Source organism: Choloepus didactylus, chromosome 2 (assembly GCF_015220235.1).
Source record: "Choloepus didactylus isolate mChoDid1 chromosome 2, mChoDid1.pri, whole genome shotgun sequence".
In the NCBI taxonomy this organism is placed as follows: domain Eukaryota; kingdom Metazoa; phylum Chordata; class Mammalia; order Pilosa; family Megalonychidae; genus Choloepus; species Choloepus didactylus.
Genome location: NC_051308.1, coordinates 33,252,699 through 33,269,735, shown reverse-complemented (window position 1 = coordinate 33,269,735; position 17,037 = coordinate 33,252,699).

The following is a 17,037-nucleotide window of genomic DNA, read 5'->3' as shown; positions in this document are numbered from 1 at the left end:
CATGTTGTTATAGGCTAAGCTCTTCTATTTTTTTCCCCCATATCTTGGGATATATTTACTCAGGACAGACTGATTTCTCTCTCTGTCCTTGTATCTTGTTTGATTTTTTTCTTTTATTTATCAGTTTTCAAAATAATGAATTGTTTCATTAGCATTCTCAGCTGCCTGATAGACTCATGGGTTTAAATATATTTGACCCGTTCTAATCTATTGCAGTTATTATCCTGATCGATGCTCATATTGTCTCATCTCTGGCCAGTGGGAGCCGCCTCACGCTGGCTCCTGTGTTCTTTTGACATGACCCTACCTGTCTTTGGTTGCTTCCTCTCCCTCTGGTGTGACAAGTTGTTCCAGGCTGCATCATTTTCAGGGGCCTCTCTGCTGGCAATGGTGAAAGAGGGCTCAACTGAGTTTCTAAAATAGTTCCTTTACAGCATCCCTTTCCTCCTGGCAGAGAGAAGAGGATGGGAAGGTGGGACGTATATCTCTTTTGTGTTTCAGGTATGTTGAGGAGGTTTGAGCTGAGTTCCCTTGGGTTGGGGTAGGGGACAGGGCTGGTGCTGGGAGGGGCCCAACCTGGAAAGGGGTGAGGAGGAGTTTCCCCAAGGGGGGCAAACGGTCAGGGTTTGGGGGTTTCTGAGGGTGGCAGAGAGCCAGCCACGTTCCCCTGCAGAGACTGGGAGCCGTCAGACCTCTGCTGGGGTGGCCCACGAATGCACAAGGCCGCTCACTGTGAGCCATGTGTGGACTTGGGCTCCTCAAGGGGGATCCCTGTTTCCGGGCTTAACTTGGCAGAAACCTGCCCATAAACCAGCCTGGGCACCAGACAGCTCAGAAATGATCCCGTGGATGGAAGACTGGAGACCCTTCCTGGCTTCCTACAAATTCTGTTCTCTAATTTAAAAAAAAAAAAAATATTTTGATATGTATATATATAAAATACAAAATTTCCCATTTTCACCATTTTACCATTTTCACCGTATTAGTTACATTCACATGGTTGTGCTATCATCACCACCATACAATACCAAAACTTTTATCACCCCAAATGAAAACTCTGTACCCACTAAGCAATAATTCCCCAGTCCCTGTCCTCTCCCCCTTTCCCCTCCCCCCACTGCCCCATCTACTTTCTAATCTTGTAGAGCCCTTGGGGAGAGGCTGAATTTGATACCATCCTAGAAAGTGGGGCTGAGAGCTAGATTTAACTTGTTTATGAAAAGGCGTGAGGCAGTTCTCACATCTGAGGACAACTGTCTGTGGCCAGGTCCCCAATTTCGAGACACACTCTTTGACTTAGGACATTTTGTTCTCCTGTTCAGAGAAGTCTCTGGGGAACAGGAGGTTGTTCTTTCTCCAGATGTGGAGGGCCGACTGTTCTTTAAAATCCTTCATAAACTCCAGCAATTATGATTCTCCTCTGTGTCCTGTTGTTCCAGGAACTCTCTGTGACTCAGCAGCGGGGCTCCACTCTCACCCCTGCTTCCTTTTCCAGCCCCTCTCACCACCCCCTCCTCTGTCACATACTTTATTAAGCTCCAGCCACTTAGAACCCTTTGCAGATTGAGGAATATGCCATATGCTCTTTCACTTCTGAGATTCTGCACATGCAGGAGTATCAGTTAGGATTAGGTTCAGCTGCATATAACAATAATAGCACCACCACTGATAACAAAATAAATAACTTTTGTTGTGGGGCAGCTGCACACACAGTTGTCAGGGATTCAGGCTCTTTTTAACTTGCTGCTCCACAATTCTTAGTGGTTGGCTTCCATCTTCACGTTTGCTTTATGGTACAAAATGGCTGCTGGCACTCCAGCCGTCAAGTCTACGCTCCAGTCAGGAATATGGAGGAACTACACTGAATCTCCTTGTTAAGATAGTATTCCTTCCAAGAAACCCTATAAATTTCTACTTCTATCTCATTATTCATTACTAGTCACAAGGCAGTTTGGGAAATGTAGCATTTCAGATAGAAACACTGCCCACCAGGATAAAATGATGTTTTATTAGTAAAGAAGAGATGGCTGGATATTAGTCAAGGAGCAAGTAATCTTTGTTATGTTCTCTCTCTTTGTTCAGCTTACTCTATTGACCTTTTAGCGCTCAGCTTAGATACAGTTTCTTTAAGGAAGCCTGCACTGCCAGTCCTGTTCCCCATCTCACTACTAGCCCCAGACTTACCTGTTATCACATCTCACGCATCAGACTCTCTCACTTGAACAGTGAGCTCCCTAAAGGTAGGGATTGCAGGAGTTCAATGAATACTTATTGAGCGAATGCATGAAGCGGGCTGGGGTAGCTTTAATCCTAGAATATTCAAACTAATTTTACCTGCTCAGGATGCTTTTGTAACCCCCAAATGATCTTGTCATTTTTTCACTTCTAACTCATCACCACAAACATGTACCCAAACCTCTTTTCTGAAAGAAAAAAACATTTTTTCCCAAACCACTGGATATGGCCCATGATTTGTACCTTCACAGCTTTGGAGAAAGACTGGTGTATCCAAAACAGCATTCATGCCTGTCTGGAGGGTGGTTTGTAGGGTAATAAAATAAAAAGTAATTTCTAAGTGGCAAGGAATTTGAACTGAATTATAATTATATTTTGTGCAGAAAGCCAAGCCGTTATGCCTAATTTGTCCTCCAGCCAGGGCTCTCTGACTTGCTCAAGCCAAAGGCTCCTAATCCCTCCCTGTCTCTGACCGGATCCTCCTAATTTAATTCTAAGTGGCAGGGCTCCCAATATCCCCAGTAAAGATGTCCTGTATCCCTCAGCTGAGCCAGCTGGTATGCTCTTTGCAAATGGTTATCCTGGGTTGAAAAATCTTGGCCATACTATTTCAGAAATTTGCTCTCAGAAAAAGTCTGTCAGAGGTTTTCAGTTATCTGTTATTGCATAACAACCCACTCCAAAATGTGGTGGCTTAAAATAACAAGTTGTTATTTCTCATGACACCGCAGATTGGCTGGGCTGGGCTCAGCTGGGCACTTCCGTTCCATGTGAACGGCATAGCTCACCCATGTGACTGCCTTCACTGGGAACCAGGCTGTGGTTGGATCGTCCAAAAATGCCCTTTCATCCTTCTAGGGTCTCTCTCCACATGGCCTCGCACCATTCAGTAGCCTAAATTGAGCTTCTTTCAGCTTGGCAGCTGGCTTCTGAGAGGGAACTTTCCAAGAGGGCGAGCCCTGATTTGTGTGTGTTCATCAGGCCTCATGTTTGCTAACATTCCTTTGGTCAAAGCAAGTCACAAGGTCCAACAGAGCGTCAGTGTGAGAGGGGAATACAGAAGGCCATGAATGCTGGGAGGAGTGGTTTATGGGGCCACCAACCTAACAGTTTATACAAGTGGCCTCTTTGAAGAGTGGAGCAGGAGAGGGGCACAGTGAAATTCAGACAGATAGAGAAAAAGCCACAGGAAGCAACAAGCTGAAATTCAGCTGAACTCGGAAGAGAAACGAGAGGCCAGGGGAGGCGGACATGTGCATTGCCATGAGACAGAGGAGCCCAGGACCAAGGATGGCTGACCACCAGCCCCAGCACACCAGTGTTTGGAAAGAAAGAATCACCTTGATGATGCCTTGATTTGGACCTTTTCCCAGCCTCAAACTGTGAGCAAATAACCTCCCATTGTTTAAGCTGACCCATTGCATGGTATTTGCTTGAGCAGCCAAGGAAACTAAATCAGAGATTAAATAAGATGAGCTTCTTCCCAGCTCAGAGTCGACTTAAAGCTCTCCTTGGCAGTCCTAGAACCATATTTGTCTCACAGACAGCGAGTTCACGTCAGGCCACCCGGGGGTAGGGGTGGGGGTGGGACACAGTCTCCCAGGTGGAAAATATCTCCTCAGCAGAATCTTTAGGGACAGCTCTCCGGACTGGAAACTTCGAGCTATTGTGCTACCATTGACTGACAGCTGCGATGGGGGATGAGAGGGAGGCCCCTCCCTGTGCGGTCAGCCCTGAAGGAGGCAAACAGGAAGGTGGGATTGGACTCTGGACAGGAGTCTCTGAACAGCCTTCCAAGAAGCACTTCTGCTGGCTCCACACAATTCCTCAGGGGCTGCTGGGAGAGGGATGGGAAGGGGGGTTTCAGGAGGGGTGGGCAAGCATGCAGAACTCGGCGGGGGAGAGGCCACCCAACCTGAACAGCTCCACTTTTGTGTTTTTTGCAGACAGGATTTTCTCATAAGAATTTTGTTTGAAGAAAGGGTTCTAGGATTAAAAATAAAAGTTTTTAAAAGACCACCAGTTTCCAGATGAGCCCTGAAACCCAGAGATACCAGTCTCTCCAAGAACATCAATCAGTTTCATTCCTCTACCCCATAGGGTCAAAATCCCTTTCCAGACAAAAAAGTTAGAATGGCCATTGCCCAGATATCCCTGAAGATTGAGAGAATGATCAAATGAGAGGGAGGAGTTGTAACTGAGAAATTAGGATTTAACAAATGATTGTGACTCCTGACTCACTGTATAAATATTTCCTTTTGGTTTCTGGGCTATTGGAGTGGCCAGAAGGAAATACCTGAAGTTGTTGAACTGTAATCCAGTAACCTTGATCTTTGATAATGGTTGTATAATATATAGCTTTTATCATGTGACTGTGTAATTGTAAAAACCTTATGACTGACAATCCCTTTATCCAGTGTATGGGCAGATGACTAATAAAGACAAAAAAATAATAATGGTGGGGGGATAAGGGTTACAGAATGTTTTGGGTTTTCTCTTTTATTTTTTATTTTTATTTTTTGGAGCAATGAAAATGTTCTAAAATTGATTGTGGTGATGAATTGACAACTATATGATGATACTGTGAGCCATTGATTATACACTTTGCATGATTGTATGGTATGTGAATATATCTCAATAAAATTGTGTTAATTTAAGAAAAAAAAAATGCTGCCAGAGAGATCCGTCCATGAGGAACACTAAGTTAGCCCAGGGCCCTGCTGTGGTGTGGGTACAATTGCACAGGGGAATCTCACAGAGCTAGGGCCAGAGGAGCAGGCTCCACAGGCCTTTGGAATTGAGGGAGGGCAGTTGAAGTGAGAATGGGCAGGAAGTCACCTGCCTGGGGTCCAGAGTCAGCTCCAGGTTCAAGGCACACATCTGCACCCTTTGGTCTGAGGGTGCATTCTGGGTGTGCTCAGCTCTTCTTTAGGTGGCCCCAGATCTACCTACAGCTGGAGTGAAGCCTGCAGGTAACAGAGCCAGGGCCAGGATGCCAGAATGACCACCCTCTGGAATACTGGGGGCAGCAGGGTACGCTCTGGACCAGATCTGCTTAGGAGAATCTACAGCTTTCCCAACAACTCCCAGCAGCCCCCGCTCTGAGTGAGCCTTGGAACCTGGGTTCTTTTCCTCCAGAGGACCTGGTTTCCAGCAGGGAGAGTGTAACTCAGGGATGCTGCTCTTATCATTTCAGCTTCAGGCAAGAGTTCCTAGGGCAGCATATCCAGCCAACACCACCTCTTTCAACCGCAAGACAAAAATAGAGTGGGGAACAATAACGTGGGCAGGGCTGACTACTGCAGCCAGAGCTGAGACCAGAGCAGTGAGAAGCAGGACATCAAGATGTGGTTAGAGCCTGTCTTTGGCACTTCTGTCCTCCTGTTCCAGGACACTTTCCTCCCTTATCCTAGTTTTCTAGTGCTGTGTGACAAATTACCACACACTTAGCAGCCCAAAAACCACACATTGATTGTGGGTCAGGAGCCTGGGCACGGCTCAGCTGTGTATTCTGCTCAGGGTCTCACAAAGCTGCAATCAAGATGTCAGCCAGCCTGTGTTCTCCTCTGAAGGCTCCAGTGGGGAAGCATCCACTTCCAAGCTCACTCAAGTTGTTGACAGATTCATTTGCTAGCAGCTGTAAGACCAAGGACCCCTGCATTTTGCTGGCTGCTGGGTAGAGGCTGCCCTTGGGTCCTGGAGGCCACCTGCAGTTATGTGCCAGGTAGGTTTCCTGTACATGGCTGCTTGCCTCATCAAGCCTGCAAGGAATGTCTCTCATCTTGGGGATGACCTGTCCCTCTTTTAAGGGCTTTCACCTGATTAAGTCAGGGCCACCCAGGATGATCTCCCTTTTGATGAACTCAAAATCAAACTGATTGGGACTTTAATTGAATCTGCAAAATCCCTTCACTTTTGCCATATTCTGTTGTCTAGAATCAAATCACAATCCTGCCCACACTCAAGGGGAGGAGATTATGCACAGTGTGAACACCAAGGAGCCCTCTGTGGGATCTGTGTGCCACACCCTTCCTCTAAGACCCCCCGACATCCTAATCCACACCCTCCCTTGCTAAGACCCACACCACACACCACCCATGTGCAACTCATCCAGGCTGCTTATCCCAGCTCCTCATCTGAGACTCATCTTTCCCTCTTGCCCCAACACAATTTTCCTCCCAGCTATCTGACAGGGTGGAAATGACCAGATCAAAAGAAGTCTTCCAAAACATACTCAGTGCATCACTTCTGGCTGGTCGCCTTTCACAAGGGGACAATGCCTTATCCCAAAGAAGTGACAATGGTGGGCATTTTAGGGACCCATGACTGGCCAGTCCTAAAAATGGTTTATTTGGATGTCGGGAAGGTCCCTGCTTAGATGACCACCTCCTTTGCTCACCTGTAGGGCCATCTCTTACGGGGTTCCAGGGTCACGCCTCACCCCTCCACCATCCTAGAAGACAACCGGCCTGATGAATAACCTATGTTTTATATGCTTGTATTTTGTAGATGGCATAGCTAGAGGGGCTTGGTACCAAAAGAATTGTCCGAATTTCCTCTGTAAAGTCTTAAGAATAACAATTATGGCAGATTGAATTATGTACCCCCTCAAAAGACAGGTTCTTATCTTAATTCTCGTTTCCGTGGATGTAAACTCACATGTAAACAGGACATTTTGAAGATGTTATTTTTATTTAAGGTGTGGCCCAATTGAATCAGGGAGGGTTTCAATCCATATTACTGGAGGCTTTAAAGAGAAAAAAACAAAAACCAGAAGTTAGAGAAGGCCATGAGGAGAAGTGGGAAGTCAGGGGAAACTGGAAAAGCAGACAGAAGGAGAGAGAGATGGCCATGTGACAGGAGGCTGAGACGCGAGCTCTTAGGAGCCCCAAGGATGGGGCAGCAGGCCAGCACCCGAACGCTACCACTGCAGGGAGAAAGCATTGCTCTGCCAATGCCTTCATTTTGGACTTCAGGCTTCTGAAACCATGAGCCAATAAATTCCTGCTGTTTAAGCCAGCCCATTGTGCATTATTTCACAGCAGCCAGAAAAACCAAGACAATAATGGTGATAGGTCCCATTTACCAAGCACATGAGCTAAGCATCTTCTATGCAGCCCTTGTGTCAACCCTGTGAGTTAGGTACTAATAGTGTCCCCGTTTTACAAACGGGGAAACTGATCCGAGAGTCCAAGCCTCTTGACCCAGGTCACACAGCTGGTGAGTGGTGGAAGTAGGACTGTTCCCTCCCTGGAACGTCTGACTCCAAAGCCCATGTGATATTGACCCTCACGGATCCTGGACACTTGCCGGTCCTCGGGCCCGAGTGCACATCCCCTGCCCTCTTCCTGCGGCACAGCCATGTGGCCGAGGCTCTCTGAGGCCGCCCCATGGGCCCTCGGAAGAGGGGTGGGGTGGAGAAGGGGTTGCCGCTGGGAACAGGGCCTGAGGGCCTTTTGGGGGGGGCCTTTGTAGCATGACAGCTCCAGAAGCCCAGCTGAAGCCTTGGAGGTACCGACAGAAGTGCTGAGTGCCTAAGAGAGAAACAAACCAACCTACGCCCAAGAACTAAATGCCAGGAGAGACCAGTCTGTGGTGCCTGCCAGAATGAGAGCTTCATGTCCCCATGTGTCATCACAGGAAACGCAAGACCACGCAACAGGTGTGCTGCCTCAGGAGGGCTGTGGAGAGAGGGGCTGCGGAGGGGCAGCCAGCCAGGCTGGGCCTCTCTCTCTCGGTTTCAGGGCCAGAGGGAGTTCAGTTAAGCAACTTGGAAACCAACCAGTAAGAAGACACTGAGGCCTGTCTTCTGCTACCCGGGGCTGTCCAGGACTGACAATGCCTGGCTTCTTGCCTGGCTGGGCTTTCTGTTGCTTCTCTTTGTTTGCTTTTGCATTGTACCACTTTGTCAGTTAAATGCCAGGTAGTGCGTGTGGGGACACCTGACCCACCCCTGTGCCCTGGGACAGATTACCTTTAAGGCAAGCACTCTCTGTCTCTCTCTCCTTCCCTTCTCCAGGCCCACCTCTCTCCTTTCTTCTCTCTCTTCCCCCCCACCTTCTCCTTTGACTCTTCCTGGCTTCTCCCATCCTCTAGCGGGTCATCAGTTCTAGGACTCCATCTCACTACTTCTGAAAAGAAGTCTGTGAATTGGGGGGTATCTGGGACAGATGGATAATAAAAATCGCATGTGGAGATACGTGAATTCATCCATGCCTGAATGAGTTGGCTAATTCAATTCACGTTGATTGAACACCCAGGATGCGCGAGCCTCCGTGCTCAGCCTTGGGTGTGGGAGTGCGCTGCACGGAAGGGAGGGGGAGGAGAAAGGAAAGGCTATGGAAGCCCAAACTGAACTTGAACGATTCTCACGGGAGGGCAGGAGGAGGGGGAGGCTGTCAGTTTTCTGGGCATCTTCATCCTCTGTGCCGCTTAGGCCCTGCCCCCTGTCCGTTCTTTGGTCCCCACCCTCACGTCCTCTGCTGCCTGAAGTCCCCTTCTGTTTCTGTTGGAAATAGTCCAACTCAAATGCAGACTTTCGAGACCAGGTAGGGATCTGACACTCCCCCGCTCCTCTGTACCCGAGTGGAGGGAGAGAAACCAGATGAAACTGAAGGAGGGAAGAGAAATTACCCAAGACCCAGGAGGAGGAGTTCCCATGAGTGGGAGGTTTAGAATTCCAGCCCACCTCGGAGACCCCTTTCTCCATGGCTATCAGAAACTTGCCCTCTGGGCCCAAGTCTGTTCTGGCGCCCACACTGCCAGCTTTGGGAGGCGGAGGCAGGAAGGGGGACAGCAGGGAACAGAACATCTAAGGACCACAGGAGAGAAGAGGTAGGGTGTTTTGAGGTAACCCCATTTTTTCTGTCAGTCAATTTGATTTATTGTTCGGGTCTTCAGCTTTAATTACAGGAAACGAAAACCTTATCCCCACCAGGTTTAATCAGGAGAGCTGTTTTATAGATTGATTGCAACTTAATAGATTCATTAGGCACTGAGTGGAACCAGTGAGACTGGCCAGTTGCACTGAGAGAGATGAAAAGAATGAAAGCCAAGAGCCAGGGGAGAAGCAGAGAGGGATTAGGATGGGAGGAGGGAGAGAGGCAGGCGAGAGGACCCAAGAAGGAAAGATGGGCCTGGGACAGGAGAAGAGGAAGTGGCAAGTGGCATTTAGTGAATATGGAGAGAATGCTTTCCTGACCAGACAATCTGGCGGTTTTTAGGAATTAAGCAGGCCTGTTATTACCTTTTCTAAACAACAGACTCTTCATCTTTAAAGTGGACACACCTAATACTTAGCTCACAGGGCGACTGTGAAGATAAAAGGAGGTTGTGTACGTGGCAGAGCCAAGCATGGTAGCTGATATATGGAAGGGGGTGCAAAATGGGGACTGAGGTAGAAGGAAGAGGAAGGAAATAGGAAAGCAGAAGGAAAGAAGAGAGAACAGAGGGAAAGATTACAAGAAAGAGAATTCTGACAGAGACTGAGTCAAGTGCTACATACAATTGCTGTGGAAGAGATTGCTATGTGCTCCCAACATCTATTCTCTCCTTCTATAAACCTTTTATTTTTAAATCAGAGACACCCAGAAAAAAGTTTCCCAGCCTCCTTTGTGGTTGGTTAGCTGAGACCATATAACAAATTCAACGGGAGGTAAGAGGAAATAACCTGTGCAACATCTGGGTCATGCCTTTAAAAGGAAGGGGTATGCACTCTCCTTCCCCTTTCCCTCTGGCTGGTGCTGTCTTGGACCATCAGCAAGGCAGACACCGTAGGAAGGGCAGAGCACCAAAATGGGGGGAGCGGAGCAGTGGTCCCTGACCCTGTGGACAACATAGGGGCATAACCAGTCCAGGTGGGCTTTGGGGATTTGAGCCACTTCTAGAACTTGATGAAAAAGATATCTTGTTTAAACTACCTTTATGTTGCATCTTTTTAATATGCAGCCCCACCTCTATTCTAACTCAGTTCTGTCTAATTAAACTTTCCAGAATGATGAAACCATTCTCTTCTTTGCAGTCCAATATGGTATCCACCAGCGACTTGAAATGTGGCTCGTGTGACTGATGAACTGCACTGACCTCTGAATTTCACTTAATTTTAAGTATTTAACTTTAAGTAGTCACTTTGGTTAATGGCTACCGTATTGAACAACATAGTAACTATTGACATGTCCCGGGTGTGCCTCTGTGGGATTGTGCCCCTTTTCCTCTCAGGAGGGAAGGCTTTTGCCTTTTAAACTGCTTCAGTATAAGAAAGAGGCTCCAGGGGCAGGGTCCTCCTTGTTTCCTAGTAGGGTTCAGAATTTGGCCCATGCTTCAGCAGTGCAGGGCTCTGGGAGTCCTCGGTTTTTAAAAGAATGCAAATCTGCCCAATTTCAGCTGCTTTCGGGCCAGAGTGGCCTTGGCTGGCTCTTTTGTTCTCTCTCTTAACAGCATTCCACATTTTTCTTGGTAACCTGGTCTGCAGCTTCAGCCTCACCAACTTTAGAAAAATGTAAAACTGTTTGCATAAGAAGTAAGACTTGCCAAGGTAAAGCACTAGCTGGGAGCCACTGACTGACTCTTTTTTTTTTAATTCATTTTTTTTAATCTTCATTTTATTGAGATATATTCACATACCATGCAGTCATACAAAACAAATCGTACATTTGATTGTTCACAGTACCATTAGATAGTTGTACATTCATCACCTAAATCAATCCCTGACACCTTCATTAGCACACACACAAAAATAATAAGAATAATAATTAAAGTGAAAAAGAGCAATTGAAGTAAAAAAGAACACTGGGTACCTTTGTATGTTTGTTTGTTTGTTTCCTTCCCCTATTTTTCTACTCATCCATCCATAAACTAGACAAAGTGGAGTGTGGTCCTTATGGTTTTCCCAATCCCATTGTCACCCCTCATAAGCTACATTTTTATACAACTGTCTTCGAGATTCATGGGTTCTGGGTTGTAGTTTGATAGTTTCAGGTATCCACCACCAGCTACCCCAATTCTTTAGAACCTAAAGAGGGTTGTCTAAATTGTGCGTAAGAGTGCCCACCAGAGTGACCTCTCGGCTCCTTTTGGAATCTCTCTGCCACTGAAGCTTATTTCATTTCCTTTCACATCCCCCTTTTGGTCAAGAAGATGTTCTCCGTCCCACGATGCCGATGCCGGGTCTACATTCCTCCCCGGGAGTCATATTCCACGTTGCCAGGGAGATTCACTCCCCTGGGTGACTGACTGACTCTTAAAGAGACAGTACTTTCCTTCCTGGCCTTGCTAGAGGTCATCTTCACATATTTTTCTCAGATCATCAAGACCCGCAATTCAGTGTGGCAAAGATTCTGCACTTGTTCCCTAAAGAACATATAGGGCAAGGAGCAAAATTGTCTAACAGTGATCCTGGTGCTCAGCCTGGGTCCTCGGGCTCCTCTTTTCCCATCTGGAGGTGCTGCACCCACAATCACCTTCATAAGTTAAGAAACTTATTCAAAGCACTAAGCTTTCTCCAAATACTTCTGTGGACAGCTGGCATCCAATTTCAGATTGCCTGGTCTGATGATCCCTCCCCTGACAAGGTTGCTAACATGCTTGCCCTATATATGCGTATAAAGGACCCACAGAAGAGACCACCCTGGCTCCTCCAGGCCTCTCAATGGGAAGAAGGAGGGAGGGTGGTGTCCCATGCCTTCACTTCTTTTGTTGACCTTGGCTTTATAAGCTTTCCTTTTCCCTCATCATATTCCTCTGCAAACATCCCACCGTTATGCCTTTGTGTAAGGAGTGTGGAGGGCAAATGTCACCTAAGGGAAGAGAAGGGAAAGTTCCATCTACCAAGGAAGCAGGGAAATGATCCACCTGCTCAAAAGACCTGAAATAATGATGCTGTTCTAATTTAAGATATAAGTGCACACTCCTAGTCTTTTTGAGTGGGAGGCATGAGTGTGGAAATTCTCATTAAACAATTGCACAAATGGAGGCACAGAGAGATGACTTGGTCTGACCAAGAACACACAGCTTTGTAGAAGTGGAGATGTGTTTAGAAAACAGGCCAAGGCTCTGTCTTTAAGATTGTATTTCACATGGACGTAAAACATCTGGAAATGGCAACTGGAAGATGTGTCACTGGAAGTCCATATGCGGAGGGAAATCCAAACAGGTGGCTCATGTAGGTGAAAATCAGTGACTCAGAAGGATAAGTACCAAGAAACCCACCGACCAGTTTTGTAACAGACAGTGTCATTACTGTTATGTCTGTCTGTCATGCACCCCAGACCCTGTCCTGCTCACAGTACCACAATTTCATTGAGGCCACTTCCATCCACTCCTTCAGGTCTGATGGGGCTGTCAGCCACAGAATCCCATCCCATCATGAGCTGTCCGAACTCAATGCCCAACCATAGTACCCTGGTAACAATTGCTGATCCAAGAGGTGGGCCCATTACCCAGCTGGACCAGTCAGAACTCCTTCCCTGAGGAAGAGAAAGGAGTCTTTCTGCTGGGCTTTCTTGGGAGGATATGATTCTGAGATCCTTAGATCCTATATTCCATGCCACATGGAGACAGCCAGTCTGCAGAACGAAACCACACACAGAGGGAAAGATGTGGATTAGAAGACTTATCGATATAATGTGAGCACCTGGATCCAGCCATACCTGAACTTTCCCTGGATTTACCAGTCACGTGAGCTTATAGTAATGGTCAGGTTTCAACCAGAAAAGCAGAACTAGCAGAACCATATATATGGGTTGTATATGGAATTGGCTTACACAATTGTGGGGGCTGGTTAAGCAGTAAGTCCTAAAGTCAAAAGGGCAGACAGTGAGGAAAGGAAGACCACAGTCAGGCTGGAGCCCATGGCAAGAGCTGAAGCTTGATGTCCATAGGTGGTGATTAAGAAGGGAGATGTAGGGGGAAGGGAAAGTAATTGTTGATCCAGAAGCCACCCATCTCTCCCTTGGAGAAAGCTGAAGCCCTCCTTTAAAGAGCTTCCAGTGGATTAAGTCACGTACACCCAGGATAACCTCCCTTTGATTAACTTAAAGCCAACTGATTAGGGACTTCAATCACATCTACAGAACCCCTTCACAGCAGCATCTAGATGAGTGTTTGATTAAACCATGGGTAGAAGGCATGTGCATGCTACAAGATGGCCACTGCCTCCCTTCCATCCTCCAACTCTTGTAGCTCACCCTAAATGGAAACATATTAGAAAGAGAATTCTGGGGATTGTAGTTCATCCTAACCAAGTTGATACATCAAAAAGCCATCACATCCATAAGTTCTTTTTTTTTTCCCCCTTAAATTAAATTTGAATTGGGTTTCTGTCACTTGGGATGAAAAGGCTCCTGACTCAGTTGCCATTTACTGAGTGTCTTATACCTATTATCTCACTTAATCCTCACACATACACAAATGAGAAGGGTATTGTTTACAGTTTTGGAGACTGAGGTTCAGAGAAGTAAAGAAACTTATTCAAAGATACAGACTTCCAATAAACTCCTTCCACTGCTGATGTTACAATGCCAGTCTTTGCCAAAAGGGGTCATCCTGTGCTTGGTTATACGAATTTCTTGTGCAGTTCAAAGCTGACTTATAGCAGAATTATTTTCTTAGCTAAAAAGAGGGCCCAAGCTGAGGTACTTTATTCAGCTGATGACAGAACAAGGTCAAAAAATAGATCTTATCTTCATGACCAAGTGCCTGGCCTAGATGTGCAATTTGGTTGATGTAGTTAATTGTTGATCTATTTTCCTGTTGTGTTTGTGTCTGAGTTTGGGGGGTGGGGTGGTTATTTAAAGATTTAACTTTTATTTGGAGGCTTACTCCTACCTGAAATAGCTCAGAGCTTAATCTCTTCTTCAATCATCGTCCCCAGTCACAGTGTCATGTAGATGTGGTATAAACCCCTTGCAAGAGTGATGAAGAAAAAAGGAGAGAAAGCCCAAATGTCCAATATCAGGAATGAAAGAGGGGACATCACTACAGGTTTTACAGACATTACAATGATAATAAAAGGATATTATGAATAACTTTATGCCAACAAATTCAACAACTTAGACGAAATGGACAGTGGGTGAGACTTCAGCAAAATACTTTGAATGGGAATCCAGAGAGCTGAACCACCTAACTGCCAGATCCAGTGGACACTCAGGTCCTTTCCTTACCTCCCCTCTGTGGCTTTTGATATGGTTGACTGCGCCTTCTTAAAATTTCCTGCTTTTGACTCCCATGAAATACTCTTAGTGTTTATCCTACCTTTTTAACAGTTCCCTTTCAGCTTCCCTCTTCCTCTTTCCTTCCTGCTTAAATACGGAACCCTCTAGTGACTTTTGTTGGCCCTCTACTTTTCTTACTCCATATTTACATACAGGGCTTGAATTACCACTTGCATGCTGATGGCTCCCGAATCTGCAGCTCAAATTGCTTTCCTGAACCTCAGCTTGATTAAATATCCAACTTCTGTCTTGTCAATTATCTGTGCTGTAATTTAATCAATAGCCTACCCCACCCCTTGGATGTCCTCAGACCCCTCAAACTCAATATTTACTCTTTGTCTGCTAATATCACCAAGTTTTCATTTAGAAACTATCCTTTCCCTTTTCCCAGTCCATTTAGGTCAGGAAGAGTCCCTACTCCCACCCAAATTCCACCAGTAGCCCCATGACCCAGTTTTACCCCATTCCATTCTCCACACTGTTGACCTAATGGTCTTCCACCCCCAAAAAACCATATCTGGTTTACGGTTGCCATATTCTTTATGGTGCCAAATTCTTTAACACTCCTCCCATTGAATCTGGTCTCCTTCCTTGGAATCTGGCAGGCATCTGATGCTTCTACCAATACAGTACCACAGAAGTGACTCTATGACTTTTGAGGTTAGGGCAGAAAAGTCCTTGCAGCTTCCACCTGATCTTGGAGTGCTCACTCTCTGGAGGCCCCCCTCTCGGGAAGTTGCCTATCATTACCTGGCAACCGTACTGTGAAAAGTCAAACGCATGGGTGCTCTAGTGAATGGTACTAGCTGAGCCAGCTTTTGAGTTATCCCAGTCCAGGCACCAGATGTGAGAGTCATTTGGGAAGAAGGTCCCCTAACCCTAGCTGTTCACCACCAGCCATTTGAGTCTTCGCAGTTGAGGCTCCAGACATAATGGAGCAGACAACTGTCTCAGCTGTGCCCTGCCCAAATTCTGATCCTTAGAATTCATGATCATAATAAAATGGTTGTGCTTAGCCATTGCTAAATTTTGGGGTAGTTCGTTACATGGTAATGATAACTGGAACACTTATGCTGCAATCTTGCTTAAAATGTTTCAATGACTGTGCATCACCACCAGGAGGCAAAGTCCAAATTCCTTCCGCCTTCATTACTAAACTCTTGCCTACCTCCCCAGATCCATCTCCTGTCCCTGCCCACATGAGCTCTGCTTTCATCCATACTGTAATTCCTGGAAAGTTCCCTATTTTCCTAGGCTTCCATGCTTTTATACATGGTGTTCCTTTGCCTGGATGTCTTCCTGACATCCAGACATTCAGCAAATCTAGATAAACGAATGGATGCAAATCCACTTTCTTCCCTCTTGTACTGTTCCTCCAGGAATAGTTTGTGACTCTATAATAGTCCAGGTGCTCTGAGAAAGAATATTAACAGAATGCAGGTTATTTTCTAGGTCTCTGAATAAAATTATGGCTATACATATGGATTCTGGAGCCAGATTGCCTGCATTCAAATCCCAGCTCCACCACTTATTAGCAGGTGACTTTGTGCAAGTTACTTAACCTTTCTGTGCTTCAATTTCCCCATCTGTACAAAGGAGTAATAAATAATACCTATTTCAGAGTCATGGGAAGGATTAAATGAATCAATATGTGTAAAGTGCTTAGAATGGTGCCTGGCAGAGAGTGATTGGATAAATGTTTAAAATAGAAATAAACGTTAACGGCAAGTAGTTAACTCTAATCATTGCTCATGTCTCATTCAGTACATCTTCTTTGGGAGACCTCTAGATGCCTCCACACTCTAGCTGGTTACAGAGATGGGTCCATGTTTCCATAGCACCTTCAGCTTACCGTAGTTGCAGCATTTGTCACTGTCTCGAATTTTATCATTGTAATTGTTGGTATCCCTCAGTTCGTCTATTAGATCCTTGAGGGCAGGGGCTGGATTTACTCATTTCTCTATCCTCAGAACCTGAACCATAGGAAGCCTTCAATAACTGTGATTTAACTCGATTCTTGCTTTGATTTTACAAACACAGTAACTCAAGCCCAGAACAAGCTGAGTGAGTTACTCAAAATCATTCAGGTAATCAGTGGCTAAACAGAATCAGAGACTAAAACTTTCAGTCCTGTTTTCTGACTGCCAGGCCTAAGCCAGTTAGGGCACGTGTGTGTGTGTGTGTGTGTGTGTGTGTGTGTGTGTGTGTGTGTGTGCACGTGCAAATGTGTATAGCCAACAGTATCACCACTAACTCCAGGCAATGTGCATTAAACATTTTAAAAATTCATATACCCATAAAATAACCTATATTTTTAAAGAATTCTTCCTCTGCACCCCTGGGTTGTTTTAGGGTTAATCACTATTATTCCTGGAAACGAGGATTACAGGGAAGGAAGTGAATTTGCATCCTTCCAATTATTCAGACTATTTGCTGAATGTCTAGATAATTAGATGCCTTGAACCCCCCATCCAAAGTAAGAGCAAGTTGCTTTTATCCGTTTACTTTTTCCAAGTGCCGAGGTGAGGATGACATTATTCAGGGAATTTAACTGAATCTGGGACCTGGCCCTGCAGGCTTGGAATCCTCTTGC